At 39.9% G+C, this 16,501-nt stretch overlaps 1 protein-coding gene across 9 annotated transcripts in view; it reads right to left on the reverse strand.

The window, feature by feature from the left end:
* The window catches only part of KANSL1 (KAT8 regulatory NSL complex subunit 1), a 201,180-nt gene that overhangs the window by 161,725 nt on the left and 22,954 nt on the right, over positions 1 to 16,501 (reverse strand). The window contains exon 1 of one of the 9 annotated variants that reach the window (XM_012523390.4): positions 3,726 to 4,330. The exons of 5 other annotated variants lie outside the window; for them this stretch is intronic. The gene's annotated coding sequence lies outside the window, so the exon portion shown is untranslated. Of the gene's footprint in view, positions 1 to 3,153; positions 3,644 to 3,725; positions 4,331 to 16,501 lie in introns of those variants that run through there. 3 more of the 9 variants (XM_004447125.4, XM_058284439.2, XM_058284437.2) reach the window with 3 other exon arrangements.

Below are 16,501 nucleotides of genomic sequence, written 5' to 3' on the forward strand. Positions count from 1 at the left end.
CAATGCAAGCAGATGCAGAAGAACACAGAGCAGACAGCGCAGGGTGGGGGGGATAAATCTTGGGGGAAAAAAAGAGAAAGAGAACAAAATAAGGTGCTTTAAAACTCTAAAAGAGGAAAGCAGATGCGGCTCAAGTGGTTGGGCTTCCACCTACCACAAGGGAGGTCCCAGGTTGGGTTTGCAGTGTCTCCTGGAGAAGGCAAGCTGGTGCAGCAGGCAGGCACAGCAAGATACAAGACGACACAACAAAAGAGACACAAGAAAGATAACTGAGAGACACAACAAACCAGGGAACTGAGGTAGCTCAGGTGATTGAGCGCCTTTCTTCCACATGGGAGGTCCCTGGTTCAGTTCCCAGGGCCTCCTAAAGAGCAGATTAAGCAGACACAAAGAGTACACAACAAATAGACAAAGAGCACAGACAGCAACTGCAAACAATGGGGGGTGGGTGGGAGGGATATAAATATAAATAAAAATAAATCTTAAAATAAAAAAACTCTAAATGAAACCACTCTATGGTGAGATTTGCTCTGGAAAATCAACCTTAAAATATGTACTTAGTCTGTACTATTTCCCTTTACCCCAAACTCAAGGGAAGGGGGAGCTTTGGAAAAATCATTTAGTTTAAAATATATTTATAACTCTCTCCAGGATGGAACTTAATTTCTGTATCTTGTTCCTCACCAAGAAGAAAAAAATAACCCCTACCGAACCTTCCAAAGGAACTGAATAAGAGGAAAAAAAGAAAAAGCATTATTCTTTAAACTCAGGGTTTTCTGTAACTATTGCTTAGAGAATCCAATACGGGTTCTCGTGACTTTTCAGGAACATTTTAAAATTGCTTTCTAGTTTAACACGCTAACTAAGGTTTACTCACAAAAGGACCTAACTAAAACCATTCAACATTAAAATACCTTCTCAAACAAGGACTGCCAACCACATGGGAACTATGTTTATAGATTACATGAATCAGGTCACATTTGATTTAAAACAAATCTAAAATTGTTATTCACCATAAATGCAAAATATTAAAACCTGTGGTCAACCCAATAAAATTGAGAGGATGCACAAATACTGGTTATAATGTAGCATTACTTGAAATAGAAGAGTGTTAGTGTTTAAAAAAGGGGGGAAAATGGGAGTACAGTTATTCTCTTGATTTTCTAACTTCCAGATTTTCCCTCAACATATAAGTCTCCTAACAAAGAGTGCTGTGCATGTTTAACCACAGAAATAACGTGTAGGCAGAAAGACAATCAGAAAAAAATTTAACATCTCACTTTGGTAGCAAGAAAAAAAGCTAATGTTCTAAATAAGGCTTTGAGAAAAAGTCCCGGAACCCTTCTTAAAGAAGACCATCAATGAATGAACTATTCACTTCAATGGATTCACACAGACAGAATGACAAAAAACCCCACCCTACCTCATCAAAGGTTCTAACAATACTCTTAACTGTTTACACATATCACAAATACTTAAAACATATACTTACATGAGGCAGTCATCAAAGACTAAGTGTTCACCATAATACCGAATACCTACCTTTGTCATCACAACATTTAATATTACCCTACAAATAGTTCACATTTGAGAAATAAAAAGTTAACCACCTCAAATTATGAGATCACTAACAAATACAAACACGCTAAAAGCAAAGGAATTTCACACTTAAATCTAGTGGATAAACCTAGTGAAAACTCAATTTGGTTAGCTATCCCACATTTATCATACATTTTTTAAATTCCCAAGAGATGACCATTTTTACCTTGCCTTATTTTTAGAACTACTCATCACACCCCACAAATCACATGACATGATGTAACTGTTGGGAAAGAAAATGGCCCAAACCACTGAAAACATACATGGTAGGAGGAAAGGGATCAAATCATACCTAAAAACCATAACATGGCATACTTACTTTTTTTTAAAGCACATTTTTAAAATTCACAGATTTTGTTAGTATAAAAAGTGGTAGTAACCTATGTAGAAACAACAGAAAAATGAATTTATTTTATAAAATGGGAATTTACCCAATTTATGTGGAAAACTGACAGAACATTCTAAGGCTGTACAGGATTAAAAGCAAAAATTCTCTAGATAAAAAAATGCAACAGGAATGTTAATGAAATAACCTTAAGTAGAAAAGAATTACTCAAAAGTATACACTATTGTTAGGAAAAAGAAAAAGAAAAACAATTTTAACTGACAATGCCTGCAGAAAATTGAAAATTTCTAAACTGATCAGTATGTTAGAAAATGATTCAAGTATATCCTACGGAGGTGGGGGAAACACACCCACTAAAGCCTTTGCAAATAAACAGTGCTACTTTAAATGTCCCCCCACAAAAAAAAAAAAAACAGGGAAATTAGAAACTACAGACCATACTAAGAAATGGAAAATACTATTTTCCATACTTGAGAGTACTTCCGAGATGCTGTTGAACAATGTATAACTATATCATATTATGCAAGGCATTGATTATGTAATTTTATCGTTTATTTTAAAATGTTTTCCCGACTCGAAAACTAAAACAACTAAAAAACTGTAATCTCTCCAATGGTGAGGGGAGAGTTCCTCTGGGCTACAATATAAAAAATATAAACACACATCCCAAATAAACAAACAAAAAAACACAATGATCACTAGCCACGTGACAAGAGAGATGGCAACACCAGGATTGTGAATGGAGGGGAGAGAGGCGAGGCTGGAGCACTAAGGGAGATTTCTCAGAACTTTGGGGCCCGCGGGATTCGGGTCTCCCGATCCATGAGGTATCAAACTCTAACCCCTGAAGTTGTACTGTTAACACTTCCAAGTAAAATTTTATTAAGAGGTCACTAAAAAATGCTCCAATGACCTCCAGAAAAAAGGTGCGGGGGGGGGGGGGGGGCAAGGGGAGGAAAGAGAGCAATTTAAAGTGGCGCCATCATGTCACCCCTTCTCCCCTAAGGCGATCAATAACCAATAGTTAAGTAACATGTTTCTCTAAAAAACCGAACTGGGATCCTGTCATTGGAAAACAAAAGGATTTTTAGGTAAAACATGAGGATAGGGTTATTTATCGTATGGAAAACAATCAAACTATTTGCTGAGACTCCTAAGACCGTGAGACGGAAACAGGCCCCCCAAAAGGCAGTACGATTCCAACTCACCTAAAAGCAAATAAATGCCTCTTCCTCTTTAGTTTTTTTTTTTTTTAAGTCCGCCCAAGGGAAAGGAAACTACATTTGAAAACGTAAATGACCTCAATTTACAGGCCAAAACAAAACAATAAATAAATGAAACAAATAACCATCTCACTAAACAATCAGAGTTACGATACAAACCGTGAAACGCGCAAGATGTGTTTCGAGCAAAGAAAGGCCTTTCGCAGTCAAGAGAAGTTCAAGGCAAGAGCCAGAGTTTGTTTGGGGATTTTTTTAACGGGAATAAATCATGTTCTTAAGGCCGCATTTTTAAATAGAACGCCAAAGGAAAACCTGGCAAACGAGGCGGCAGCTGGTGGCGAAGGGCCCCCGCACACCCCCGCCCTTGGGGCGACTCCCAGCCCCGGACCCGCAGCAGGGAAGCCCGAGAGGCCATTTAAAGTTCCGGGGATTTTTGCTCCCCTGCCCAGCCTTTCTAGTTACAACTAACAAAGAGAGAGAGAAATGGGAGCTACAGGGAGAGCGAGGAGAAGGAGAAAGGGCAGTGGGAGGAGAAGAGGAGCAGCAGCAGCACCTACCACGTGATGGAGGAACGTAGCCCGGGCGGATTCAGCCCCACAAAATGGGCGCAGTTTGCAAACAGCCCCCCGGCTTGGGTGCCGAGGACTGGCGGCTGCGAGCAGAGGCGCGCGGCGGCAGCTCCGGCCCGGGCCCGCCGCTCTCCTCCCCCCCGGCGCCCGGAGCCGCCCTGACTTTCCGGGCGGGGGGGCGAGGCGGAGGGGGAGGGGAAGGCGGCGGGGAGCGGCCGCTTTTTCTTCTTTCGGGCCTTTTCCACGGCCTTACGCCGCTCCGGCCGGGCCTGGGCACGGCCCGGGGCCGCAGCCCGGCTGGGAGGGCGGGCGGGGGCAGAGGGTAAAGCCGCCCCCCCCGCCCCGCACAAACAAGCGCCGCCGTCTGCAGCCCGAGCTCGCACCCCGACCGCCACCCCCGGACGCCTCTTCTCGACCAGGGAGCGCGCTCTGACCGCCCCCCGCGCAGCCGCGGCGAGAAGGGTCGGCTTCGCTACGGCGCTCGGTTCTCCCGCCGGCTCGGCGAGCGGTGGCGGCGGTGGCGGCGGCACTGGGAAAATGGCGGCCGAGCTCCTTTTCCCTCCCCCCCCTTTAATCTGAAGCGGAGGGAGAATGGAGCGAGCGAGCGGGCGAGCGCCGGGGACACGGGGAGGAGGGACAGCAGCGCCTCCGCCGGCTGCGGCTGCGGCTGCGAAGGGCCGCTCCGCCCCGGCGCGCCGCCAGGGGGCGCCCACCGCCGCCACCCCCGCGGGCCGCGAGGAGGCGCGGCCGCCGCCGCCGCCGCCTCAGTCATGGCTCCTCGCCGCGGCTGCTGTTCCAGGTCCTTCATCTGCGGAAGCCGCGGCGCCGGGACCCAGCTCCTCCTGCGACGTGCGGCGACGGCACGCGGCACTGCGGCAGGCGGGAGTGCAGCCCTGGCTACAGCTGAGGAGAGGCTAACCTGAGGCACTGACGCCGTCACATTCCCTCCGCGCTGGGACTGGAGGTGCTGCGCGCGGGCTAAAAGGGGCTAAACGCGGCAGAGCGAGAGGACGTGAGCGAGGAACTTGTCTGCACTATGTAGTAATAAACAGGGTAATGCAGTCGGTGCCACACTATTCAAGACCTAAATGCGCGCTGAGTCGGATAGCAAGCTCTTAGACCAGTGAAGCGGTTTCTGCCGCCCTTTGTCCCAACAACAAGCGTCTGTACACTGCAGCACGACCGGGTACTAACCCCAGTACCACGCTCCGCAACCGCCGGAGTTAAAAGAAGAAAAAAAAAAAGCACGTCGTCACTGCGCAGGCGCACACTAGGGTCCGTATCGGGCCAGCCCGGGAAGGGGCGGCCAGGGCCAGAGGGGAAGTGAGGGCCCACCAGCGCCGGGCCCGCTGGGAACTGTAGTTTTCACTAAGAAGCACGCGTCTTGTTTTGGTGTCATAGTTTGGCAGATCCGCCAAAACAGGCAATGGCATTACACAATGAGTGTTTTTGCTTCCTGCCGCGACCAAAAGGAAGTTCACTGCTATGCTAAAAGTTTAATAGAGAAATCCATAGAGAAACCCAAATCTCACAACAAAATGCAAACATCGCACTTTCCTGCCAGAATCGGTATTAAACTTGTGGCACCTTATCATTTCTCATGACCAGTTTTTTATTTCATTTCTTTCCCCAAACAGGGACTTAATAGAAATTTCTCTAGATTTTAAAAATTCAAGAATATAATGCAAAATGCCACATTTACACAAATTGCAATTCCACCATCCTTTAAGACTAAAAAAAAAAAAAAAATTGCCAAAAGATGGGCTCAGTGCTTTAAGATTTTAAAAAATTGTGAATTTCATGAAATGTTATTTTTAACGACTGAAGAAAAAATGGCTGCGACAATTAAATTAAATTCAGCAGATGAAAATGGTATGCTCTACTACCAAAAAGGAAAATGAGAAATGTTTAATACTTTTTTTGTGGCTTACCACAACCAATATCCGGTGGTATGCGTCACTTCTGCTAGTCAAAAAACACCCTTACTAATAACGTTACGAACACTTTTGATCGGCCCACAAAGTTACACTAACACACTCAGGTCTTAAAGCATCTTGCACCTATATCTCTGTACATTTGTACATTCTCAGTCATAGTCATGGCTCTCAAATACCAAAAGCTGGCAACTAAGAAACTCACAGGACTAAATTGCACAAAAGAATAACTTATGTATGTGTACATATTTGAATACATATAAAAATTCCTTAGCCTTGGATCTCTTTTAATTTGGGGGGAAATTTTTAGTTGATTTTTAAAATGTACACACTGACATACCTCCACCTAAATAGTGTTAATTCCACAAAATATAGCAGAAGGGTTAAACACACAATTCAAGCACCAATAGATGGCGAACTAGAGCCCTAATGTGAAGATTCTGAAATCTAAATTAGCAGAATGAAAAATACCAAATAAGGCAAAGACCTTTGCAAAGTGTATATTTAAATGTTATGTTCAAAGATACACCACAAAAAAAGTTAAATTCAACTGCCAGATTTAATTAGGGCCCCCCAAATAACCAAGGTTATGAAATACATTTTTAATGGATTAAGAGAGAAGTAGAAAATGTTCATTTTAAACTATGTATTTAGAAGTAAATTAAACTCTAACCTTCCATCTCTCTTATCACTTAGCCCAAGGAGTTCACAGTGTTTATGGCACTAAAAATCAACCAGTTTTACATTCTTATCTAACATTGATGTTTTCCTGCCTAAGGCACTGATACATAGAAATAAGGGCAATCAAGAATGACTCACTATTGACACAAAATTCTTAGGGATGTATGGGATGTAATATATCTCAATAAAATTGCTTTAAAAAAATTCTTCAGGAGAGATATATATTTTTAAAACCTCACCCCTCTCCCTGAAAACAGTGAATATCAAAACTGAAAGGCACACATACTACTCCTATTCAAATTACTCTCGGAATGGTCTTTGTGTTTGATTCCCCCATATCCACTCTATCCTATCCTAACTGATTAGCCCTCATTTTCTTTGCCAATGATTGGTTAGGAGTGGGTATGAAACCCAATCCTGGCCAATGAGATATGAATGGAAGTCCCCTGAGAGGCCTCCAAAAGAGAATTTTGAAAATAAAGCTTCTTAAATCCTAAAAGAGAGGAAGGAGAAAATAGTCTCTTTTCCTCATATAGTATTAAACATGAAATCTCAAATTATAGTCACCTTGCAAGAAACCTGAAAATGCCAACCACATCAAAGAGGCAGAATGAAGAGTTGACAAGAACTTTGGTACTTCCTGATAGCATTAACCAATCGTGAGATGTACCCAATGTCTGAAGTCTGGACTTCCAGCTATGAGAACAATGTAACAATAAATATTAACAATAAATTAACAATAAATATTTGTTTATTGTTTAAGCCAATTTGAGTTAAACTTCCTACACCTGACGCCAAAAGCATACTTATTAATTTCTTATATTTTATATCATTTGTATATTATGATTTATATTGTCATATTTTCTATTATTTTCTATAATCTTATTTGTCCTTAGAAAAGCTCTTCCCTCCTTATACACAACTCTATACCCATCCGGATATACCTTTATCTATGTGTCCTCTCTGGAAAAAAGAGAACCACCCTTCCTCACCTTCTTTTTGTCTATCCCCGACCACCACCAATTCACCTCCAGACTTATTTTCTCTCAAGATATACATGTTTGCAGGCTCTATCTGGGAATATATCAATATGAAAAGCTATTTCCCCAATATAACATAGTTATACTTAGGTATAAATCCCCTAAAAATGATTCTTCTACTTCTTTTATTTGAACCTATAATGTTCAACTGACTTGGTAAGTGTATTTCTCAGAGACTTAAAGCCTTCCAATTGTTCCTATGCAGGTGAAGCCCTGAAATCCAGCAGCTATGTGGCCAACTCCTACTCTCTAGATCTTCGAGCCTGCCCTGGGCAACTAACAAAAGGATGATGGACAAGCCCCAACACAAACAGGAGTATCTTCAACCTCAAGCAAAGTAATTCCATTCCTCTGCCCCATATCTATGTCCCTTCTCAGCCTGAAACAGTCAGAATGGACATTGTCCCAAATCCCACAAGATTGAGAAATGAACAAAAACAAGGGAAGAGTTTATTGACTAAAGCAGATTTACTGTTACTGTAGTTGTCTTGTGTTAACTGAGTAGCATAACATTGATATTTTTAAAATTTAATTAAAAGAAAAATATATATATGTTCCACCACCATGTTGTTATCTAGTTGTTTCACTTAATAATATATATAATTGGCACTATATTACTCTGTACTTGGTTAAATGCATTCTGTAATCCTAAGGCTGTTTCATATTAATAGTCTTATCCCCTAAAGCCAGCCTGAAAGCCCCTGAAGGCAAGAACTAGGGTTATTCTAATTTCAAATCTATTACTCTCATCTATATAGTAAACATAATTCAAAAAGGCAATAACTTCCCTACCACAGACCTTTTGACAAGCCCACAATTCCTAACCAGAATATTCAGTCACAAATTCAGTATTTTGTTATGTCAAAACTAATCTCAAAAGTACAAGATGTGTTTCTGTTAAGACAGAAGCTTACCATATGACCTGAAAATTCTGCTCCTAGGAATATACCCCAAAGAATTGAAAGCAGGGACTCAAACAGATATTTGAACAATGTTCACAGCAGAATTTTATTCACAATAGCCAAAAGGTAGAAATAATCCAAGAGCCCCTTGAGATGAATGGATAAACAAAACGTTTATATACATACAATATAATATTTGTCATGAAAAAGGAATGAAGTAGTGATACATACTATTAATACAACATGGATGAAGCTTAAAACATTATGCTAAGTGAAATAAGACAGGTGCAAAAGAACAAATATTGTATAAAGACAAAGTAGATTGGGGGCAGAAAGGGAAGAGAAAGTTATTGCTTAATGGGTATAGAGTTTCTGTTTGGGGTCATGAAAAAAGTGTTGGTAATGGAGGGTGTTGATGGTAGAACAACACTGTAAATGAAATTAATATCACTGAATTGTGTAGCTAGAAATAGTTAAAATACCTTATATATTACCACAATTAAAAAAAAAAAAGCTGACCAAACAAAAGACGAGAAAAACATTTTTTTCCACTCAAATAAACGAGACAGGGGAGCTGGTATAGCTCAGTGGTTGAGCACCGGCTTCCCACACATGAGGTCCAGAATTCAATCCCCGTCCCTGGTACCTCAAAAAACAAACAAACAAAGAAAAAAAAAAAACAAGACACAATTATTATATAAGTCAGAACAAAGATCCAAAGCCCTAAACCATTTAGGTTTCAAAGGGATAGGAACTGCAGTTTTTTTATTTACCAATGCACCCCTGGGACCTAGTCCAGAGCCTGGCACAAAAGAAGGATTTCATATGATCCTTTTTATTTCTGTGGGGTCATATAATATGTAAATATAAATCAATTTATAAAGAGGAAATTAGACTAGTGGTTATGTGGGGCTGGAGAAGGATAAACAGATTGAGAAGTGACTGCTATGGGGTGTGGGGTTTTACTTCTGGAGTAATTGTTGTAAAATTTTTTTCGGGTAATGAACGCATAATATTTTGATTATACTAAAAGCCACTGATCATACACTTTAGATAGATTGTATGGTACGTGAATGTATCTCAATAAAACTGCTTTAAAATAAATAAATAAATAAAGGGGGAAAAAGGCACTTCATAAGAATTTGCCAAACAAATGAAAAAAGATATAACATGGTGTAGCAGTTTGATATGATTATGAATTCCAAAAATAGATATTGGTTTATGTTTGTAATCTGGTCTCTACCTGGGCATGATTGAGTTATGATTAGGGTGTTGAGTCCCCACCCCTTGGTGGGTGGGGACTCACAGATAAAAGGTAAGACAAAGGACAGAGTTGAGGGTTTTTGATGTTGGAGTTTTGACGTTGGAATTTGATGCTGAAGCCTTAAGCTGGAGCCCCGGGAAGTAAGCTCACAGAGGAAATAGAAGCCAGCCCCAGGAAGAGAGGAACCCTGAGCCCAGGAAGAAACAAGCCCTGGGAAGAAAGGAAACTTGAACCCAGAGAGAAGCAAGACCCTGGAAGGGAGGAACCCAGGAAGCCTGAACCCTGGCAGCTGCTGGCAGCCATCTTGCTCCAAGACATGAAAATACTTTGGTGAGGGAAGTAACTTATGCCTTATGCGCTGGTATCTGTAACCTCCTATCCCAAATAAATACCTTTATAAAAACCAACCAATTTCTGGTATTTTGCACCAGCACACCTTTGGCTGACTATACACATGGTAATTAAGAGCATGGGCTGCAGGGGTACCCTTAGATTTGAATCCTGATTCCATCGTTTACCAGCTGTGTTACTTTGGGCAATGGCCTTAACCTATACGCCTTAGTTTCTGTTCTATAAAATGAAGATAATACAGGAACCTACACATCATTAAGTTTACCTTTATTTTTACTACTACTACTATTAACAAATGAAACTATTTTCCACAGTTCTATAATTGAGAGGTTAAAATACTAGGTAAGCAAAGATCAGCACCTTTTCCATCATCCAAATTGCAAATCTCCATCTACAGATTCCAGCGAACAATATTTTCATTAATAAACTCGTAATACTATTCATAAAAATACTTTGAGCTCTGTAAAAACATATTCTGATTCTAATTCTAAGGGTTATTTACGAAAAGCCTGTGACTGTTTGAAGTTGGGTGGACCCCAGAAGATCATGCTCTTAGAATTAACCCTTTCCTGTGGGTGTAAACCTATTACTGTTAGGACCTTTTGATTAGGTCTCTTCAGTTAAGGGCCTTTTGATTGGATTGCTTCAGTAAGGCATGGTCCAGGGTACATTTTAATCCTCTTACTGGGGTCCTTTATAAACAGGATGAATTCAGAAGAATAGAGAGAAAGCCAGAGGAAGCCAGAAGTTAAGACACGGAGAAGGGAGAGGCCAGCAGGCGCCACTGTGTGCCTTGTGATATGGCAGAGGAGTTCATGATTACGAGTAGCTGGTCTCAGGGAGAAAGCATCACCTGATGCTTGATTTGGACATTTTTCTAAGCCTCAGAACTGTAAGCTTGCAAGCAAATAAATCTCCATTGTAAAAGTCAACCCATTTCTGGCACATTGCATTTTGGCAGCCTAGCAAACTAAAATAAAGCCACATTAAAAAATTCAACAAAACTTAAGTAAGCATATATTTAAGTTCAAGACCCTCTTCGAGATATAAAAGAAATAAACACATGGAACTATTTAAAAGACAATATCAAAATTATATCATGGAAGTAATATCTTTAAACTAAAATTGATAAGTAATTAACATTTAATATTTGACATTAATATTTAATTGATAAGCCAGAATAAACTGAACAAAGTTTAAAAATTTAAATTAAAAAATTTTGGATATGAAGAAATACAGAAAGCCATCTAGTTTAAGTTCTCCATATTTTAGTAGGGAAATAAGGCCAAGAGAGGCCAGTTGGAAGACTGCCTAATGCTGAAGGATACACTGGTTTTGAGGTCTCGGTCTCCAATTTTCACTTTTCCCACTGTATCAACTGGCTTCCAGAGTCATATCCTCCAAACAGAAGCATGCTACTCACTTGGTGAATGAGAAGTGTAAATACGATAAATACAGGTACCAAATACAGGTATACATCATTTTATTGTACTTCATTTTACCATGCTTCATAGATACTACGATTTTTACAAATTGAAGGTTTGTGGCAACCCTGCATAATGGTATTACACACTTAATCGACTACAGTATAGTGTAAACATAACTTTTTTATGCACTGGGAAGCCAAAAAATTTGTGTGACTCACATTATTGTGATATTTGCTATAGTGCAATGACCCAGAAACGAAACCACAATATCTCTGAGGAATGTGTGTAATACTATTTCACTGTTTCAAAGATATTGAGAAATTACACACAGATCACATGACTATAAAGTTCAGAATTCAAGACTTTTTTTTCATTAAATGAAAGCCTCAACTGTTTCAAGATAGCATATACTCTTATTTTCTGGTCCAACAGCCACAAACTTTAAGGTTAACGACTTAAGACATTTGAAAAAATATTGTAAATGGCAAACTATTATAAGAATGCATAGTATCTTTTAGTTTCAATCCCACCTAAAAACAAGATAATTTTCTTACTCATTCTAGAGATACAGATTCTTGAATTTATCTAAAGATATTATTTTACCATCCTTACCATCTCACCACAAAAATGATTCAATAACTCATCAAGAAGAAAAACAAATTCTTAGGCAACCTCATGATCCAACTGTCTAACCCTCAAGCACTCCTAAATCTAGATATAGTCTGTTTTGGAATAATTCAGAAGATAGCACTAAACCCCAACTGAATACCACTGCATCACTTAAAGAAACTAGTCAGGTTCTCTCCAGGCATCAGCTATATCCTTGTAGCAGTTTGATATTGTTTATGAATTCCAAAAATAGATACAGGATTGTGTTTCTAAACTGGCCTGTTTCTCTGGGCATAGTATATTATATTAACTTCAGAGGTTTCACTTTTACTTAATTGAATTATGACTAGGGCTTTGATTGGGCCACATCAGTAGGATAGGGTCTCACAGAGAAAACTACCCAGCAGAGAAAGAGTTGGAGTTTTGATGTGGGCTCCACAGACAAGAACATAGAGAAAGAGAGACAGCTCATTAGACACGACAGAGGCCCAGGGAAGAGAGACAAGCCATTTATGTGATAGTTTACATCTGGCTTTGAGGAGAAAGCAGAGCAGCTGAGCACAGAGAGAAATGAGGACTGGGGAGAGAGACGAACCTTATGCTAACCTACAGCTGAGAGAAGGAGGAGCTGGCCAAGGAGTCTTAGGAGGAAAAGGAAGGCTCAACTCTCAGAGACGGCAGCTATCTTGCTCCAACACATGGCAACAGACTTTGTTGAGGGAAGTAACGTATGCTTTATGACCTTATGACTGTAAGCTTCTACACCAAATAAACACCCTTTATAAATGCCAACAGATTTCTCTAATTTGCATCAGTATCCCTTTGGCTGACTAATACAATCCTTAATATCTAATATCCAAGATTGATGGTTCTCTCTTCTGTAGTCTCAGGTTTGAAGACAGAAACATAAGCACTGATTTCTAGTGCATGCAGTTTAATACTTTACATAGATATTTTAATAAAGTTTAGCAAAGAATTAAATGTTAATAAAACAAAACCTATACTGATTATTCAGGTAGGTTTACATTAATTCTAATGCTTTAAACTTTAGTATGGAACATGGTAAAATTCACAAATAACTATAATGTACACTTAATTTTAAAATTTCAATGACCAATCATAACAGGATTGATATAATATACTGATTTTGCAGATTAGGCAATGTCACATGAAGCAATCTGCCCAGGATCTAAATGCTGTATCAGATAATAGACTTGAATGTTACAAGTTTCCAGAATTTCCCAAGAAACTACTGACTTCTTTTCCAAATGAAATACAAAGATACACATGGAGAAGGACTTTACAGCAGGTATGAGCAGCCAAGTTATGGAGGGGCTGATAAAGAGAGTCACAGGGAAAAATGTTCAGAGTAAAGCGGGCAACAGGTGAAAAATGCAAATGGCATTTTTTTTAAAAAGTCAGTTGCCGAGAAACAACCAACAAGATGGCGGCAGAGTAAGGAGCTCCTAGAGTCAGCTCCTGCTACAGGGCAGTTAGTAAACACCCAGAGCTATCTGGAGCTAGCTGAAGAACCTGTTTGGGGGCTCCAGGAGACAAGAAAAGCATCCTACAACATACTTGAAGGAATAAAAGGAGGAGACTGCCCATCTGCAGAAAACATTCATACGTAGAGCACTCCATGCCACGGAGGTCGGTGCCCATCCTCCACTGGAGGCACAAGACACCTCAGGAGCTATTCCATGGCTGGAATTGAAAGCTCCACTTCCCAAAAACGAGGGAGGAAGAGATGGTTGACCAACTTCACCAAATGATGAGTAAATTCGGCAGGCTAAAGTATAATTCTAAACAGCTAACGTTTGAACGTGTCCAAGTCAGAAAGAGGCTGGTAGCCGCCATCATAACTCTATGCCTGGCACGAGAGGATGCAGGGAGGATTGAAAATCACAGTGCTGATAGGGACTGGCTTCTTTCCATCCAGATCGGATTGCAGTTCTAGCACAAGCCCCAGTCCCATCTCCAGCAGGGAGGAAGCAGGGGGACCTGCACCAGCCTCTCTAGGAAATTACAGACCAAGTCACAGAGGCCAGTGACCATCCTACTTTGGCAGCACAAGTCACCCCAGGAGCTATTCTGTGGCTGAAATTTGAAGCTCCAGTTCCCCAAAAGAGGGGAGAAAGAGACAGATAGCCACTGATTTCAGCTACTGATTAGTAAATTCGGCTGGGCCGCTGACAAGAATAGAAGCAGACACAAAAGAACACACAGTGAATGGACACAGAGCAGACAACTGGGGGGGGGGGGCGAGAAATAAATAAAAATAAATCTTTAAAATAAATAAATTACAGCAAAAGGTGTGCAAAGATACGTGTCATGGGTGTCCCAGAAGAAGAGAGGGGGAAAGGGGTAGAAGAAATATTTGAAGAAATAATGGTAGAAAATTTCCCAACCCTATCGAAGGACATAGATATCCCTGTCCAAGAAGCACAACCTACTCCCATCTGAAAAAATCCAAACAGACCAACTCCAAGACACATACTCATCAGAATGTCAAAGGCCAAAGACAAAGAGAAAATTCTGAGAGCAGCAAGAGAAAAGCAATGCATAACATATAAGGGATATCCAATAAGATTAAGTGCTGATTTCTCACCAGAAACCATGGAGGCAAGAAGACAGTGGTCTGATATATTTAAGAAACTACAAGAGAAAAACTTCCAGCCAAGAATCTTATATCTGGCAAGACTGTCTTTTAAAAATAAGGGCAAGTTTAGAGTATTCACAGATAAACAGAAACATAGAATTTCTAAGCAAGAGACCAGATTTTCAGGAAATACTAAAGGATGTGCCAGAGGCTGAAAAGACAGGAGAGAGAGGCCTGGAAGACAGATTCTAGAAATGAAGCTTATATCAATAAACCTAACTAAAAGTTTCAAAAGAGTGGTGAAAATAAAATATGACAGATAAAACTCAAATAGTCAGGAATAAACTTAACCAACTATGTAAAGCATTTGTGTTCAGAAAACTGCAACTCAATGTTAAAAAGAAATTTTAAAAAGGCCTAAATAACTGAAAGAACATTCCACACTCATGGACTAGAAGACTAAATATCAAGATGTCAATTCTACTCAAATTGATATATGCATTCAATGTAATCCTGATAAAAATTCCACCAGCACTTTTTTTAATTGAAAACGTGATTATCAAATTTATTTGGAAGGGTAAGGGGTCCTGAATATCCAGAAACATCTTAAAAAGGAAAAGCAAACCCTCATCTCCAGACTTTCAATCATATTACCTAGCTATAGTGGTAAAAATAGCATGGTACTGGCATAAAGACAGACACATAGACCAATGGAATCAAACTGATGGTTCAGAAACAGACCCTCACAAGTATGGCAGAGTGATATTTGACTAGCCTGTCAAACCCACACAGCTCAGGCAGAATGGTGCTGAAAGAACTGGATATACATAGCCAAAAGAAGGAAAGAGGACCCCTATCTCACACCTTATCCAAAAATTAACTCAAAGTGGATCAAAAACCTAAAAATAAAAGCAAGAACCATAAAACTTCTAGAAGAAATTGTAGGAAAATATCTTCAAGACCTGGTGGTAGGTGGTGGATTCTTAAAGGAGATAAGAGGAGAAATGAGAAGGACTACTGATGTTCAATGTATGTAGAAGTTTTTAACTAGCTTTACTGTAAAAGTGTGGAAATGTATAGAGTGGATGGTTAACACATAGTAACAGCTACTTTATAAATGGGGATGTGACTGAAAATGGTAGTCTAGGGATGTAAATGCGAATTGACAGGATGCTAGAGAATAATCTAGGAGCTGAATAGTACAGTAAACCATGGATGAGAATTGTGGTTGATGGTACAGATGGAAGAGTGTCCTTTGTTAGCTAGAGCAAATGTACATCACTATTTTAGGGTGGTGGGAATGTGGAGAAGCATGGGAAAAATACAACTGGAGTGACATATGGACTGTGGTTAGCAGCAATAATATAATATTCTTGCATCTATGCCAAAGATGTACTGTGTTGATAATGGGGCAGTATGGAAAATGTGTGCCAAATATACACTATGGGCATGGTAACAAACAGATGATATTATCTGTAACAAATGTCCCACCACAGTGTGATGTGTTGATAGTGGGGTGTTTGGGAATTCTGCACATGTGCATGATTATTTTATAAGTTTACAACTTCTGCCAAAAAATACACTTTAAAAATAATAATAGGGGGGGGGAGAGGGGGGGGTGGGGGGGTGGGGTTGAATGGGACCTCACATATATATTTTTAATGTAATATTATTACAAAGTCAATAAAAAATAAAAAAATTAAAAAAAAAATAATAATAATAATAATAGGGTGGGTTGGGAGAAAAACACACCAAATGTAACATAAGGACTATAATTAGTAGTAAGATTTTGACAATATCCTTTCATAATTTGTAACAAACGTCTCAAGACAATGCAAGCTGTTGGTAGAGGGTTGATGTATGGGACCTCTGTATGATGTTATGCGTGTTTGTAAATTCATAATTTTTACTATACACTTATTGTTTAGGTATGTTCATATAAATGATATAAAGATAA

This window comes from Dasypus novemcinctus, chromosome 21 (assembly GCF_030445035.2).
Source record: "Dasypus novemcinctus isolate mDasNov1 chromosome 21, mDasNov1.1.hap2, whole genome shotgun sequence".
NCBI classification, from domain to species: Eukaryota; Metazoa; Chordata; class Mammalia; order Cingulata; family Dasypodidae; genus Dasypus; species Dasypus novemcinctus.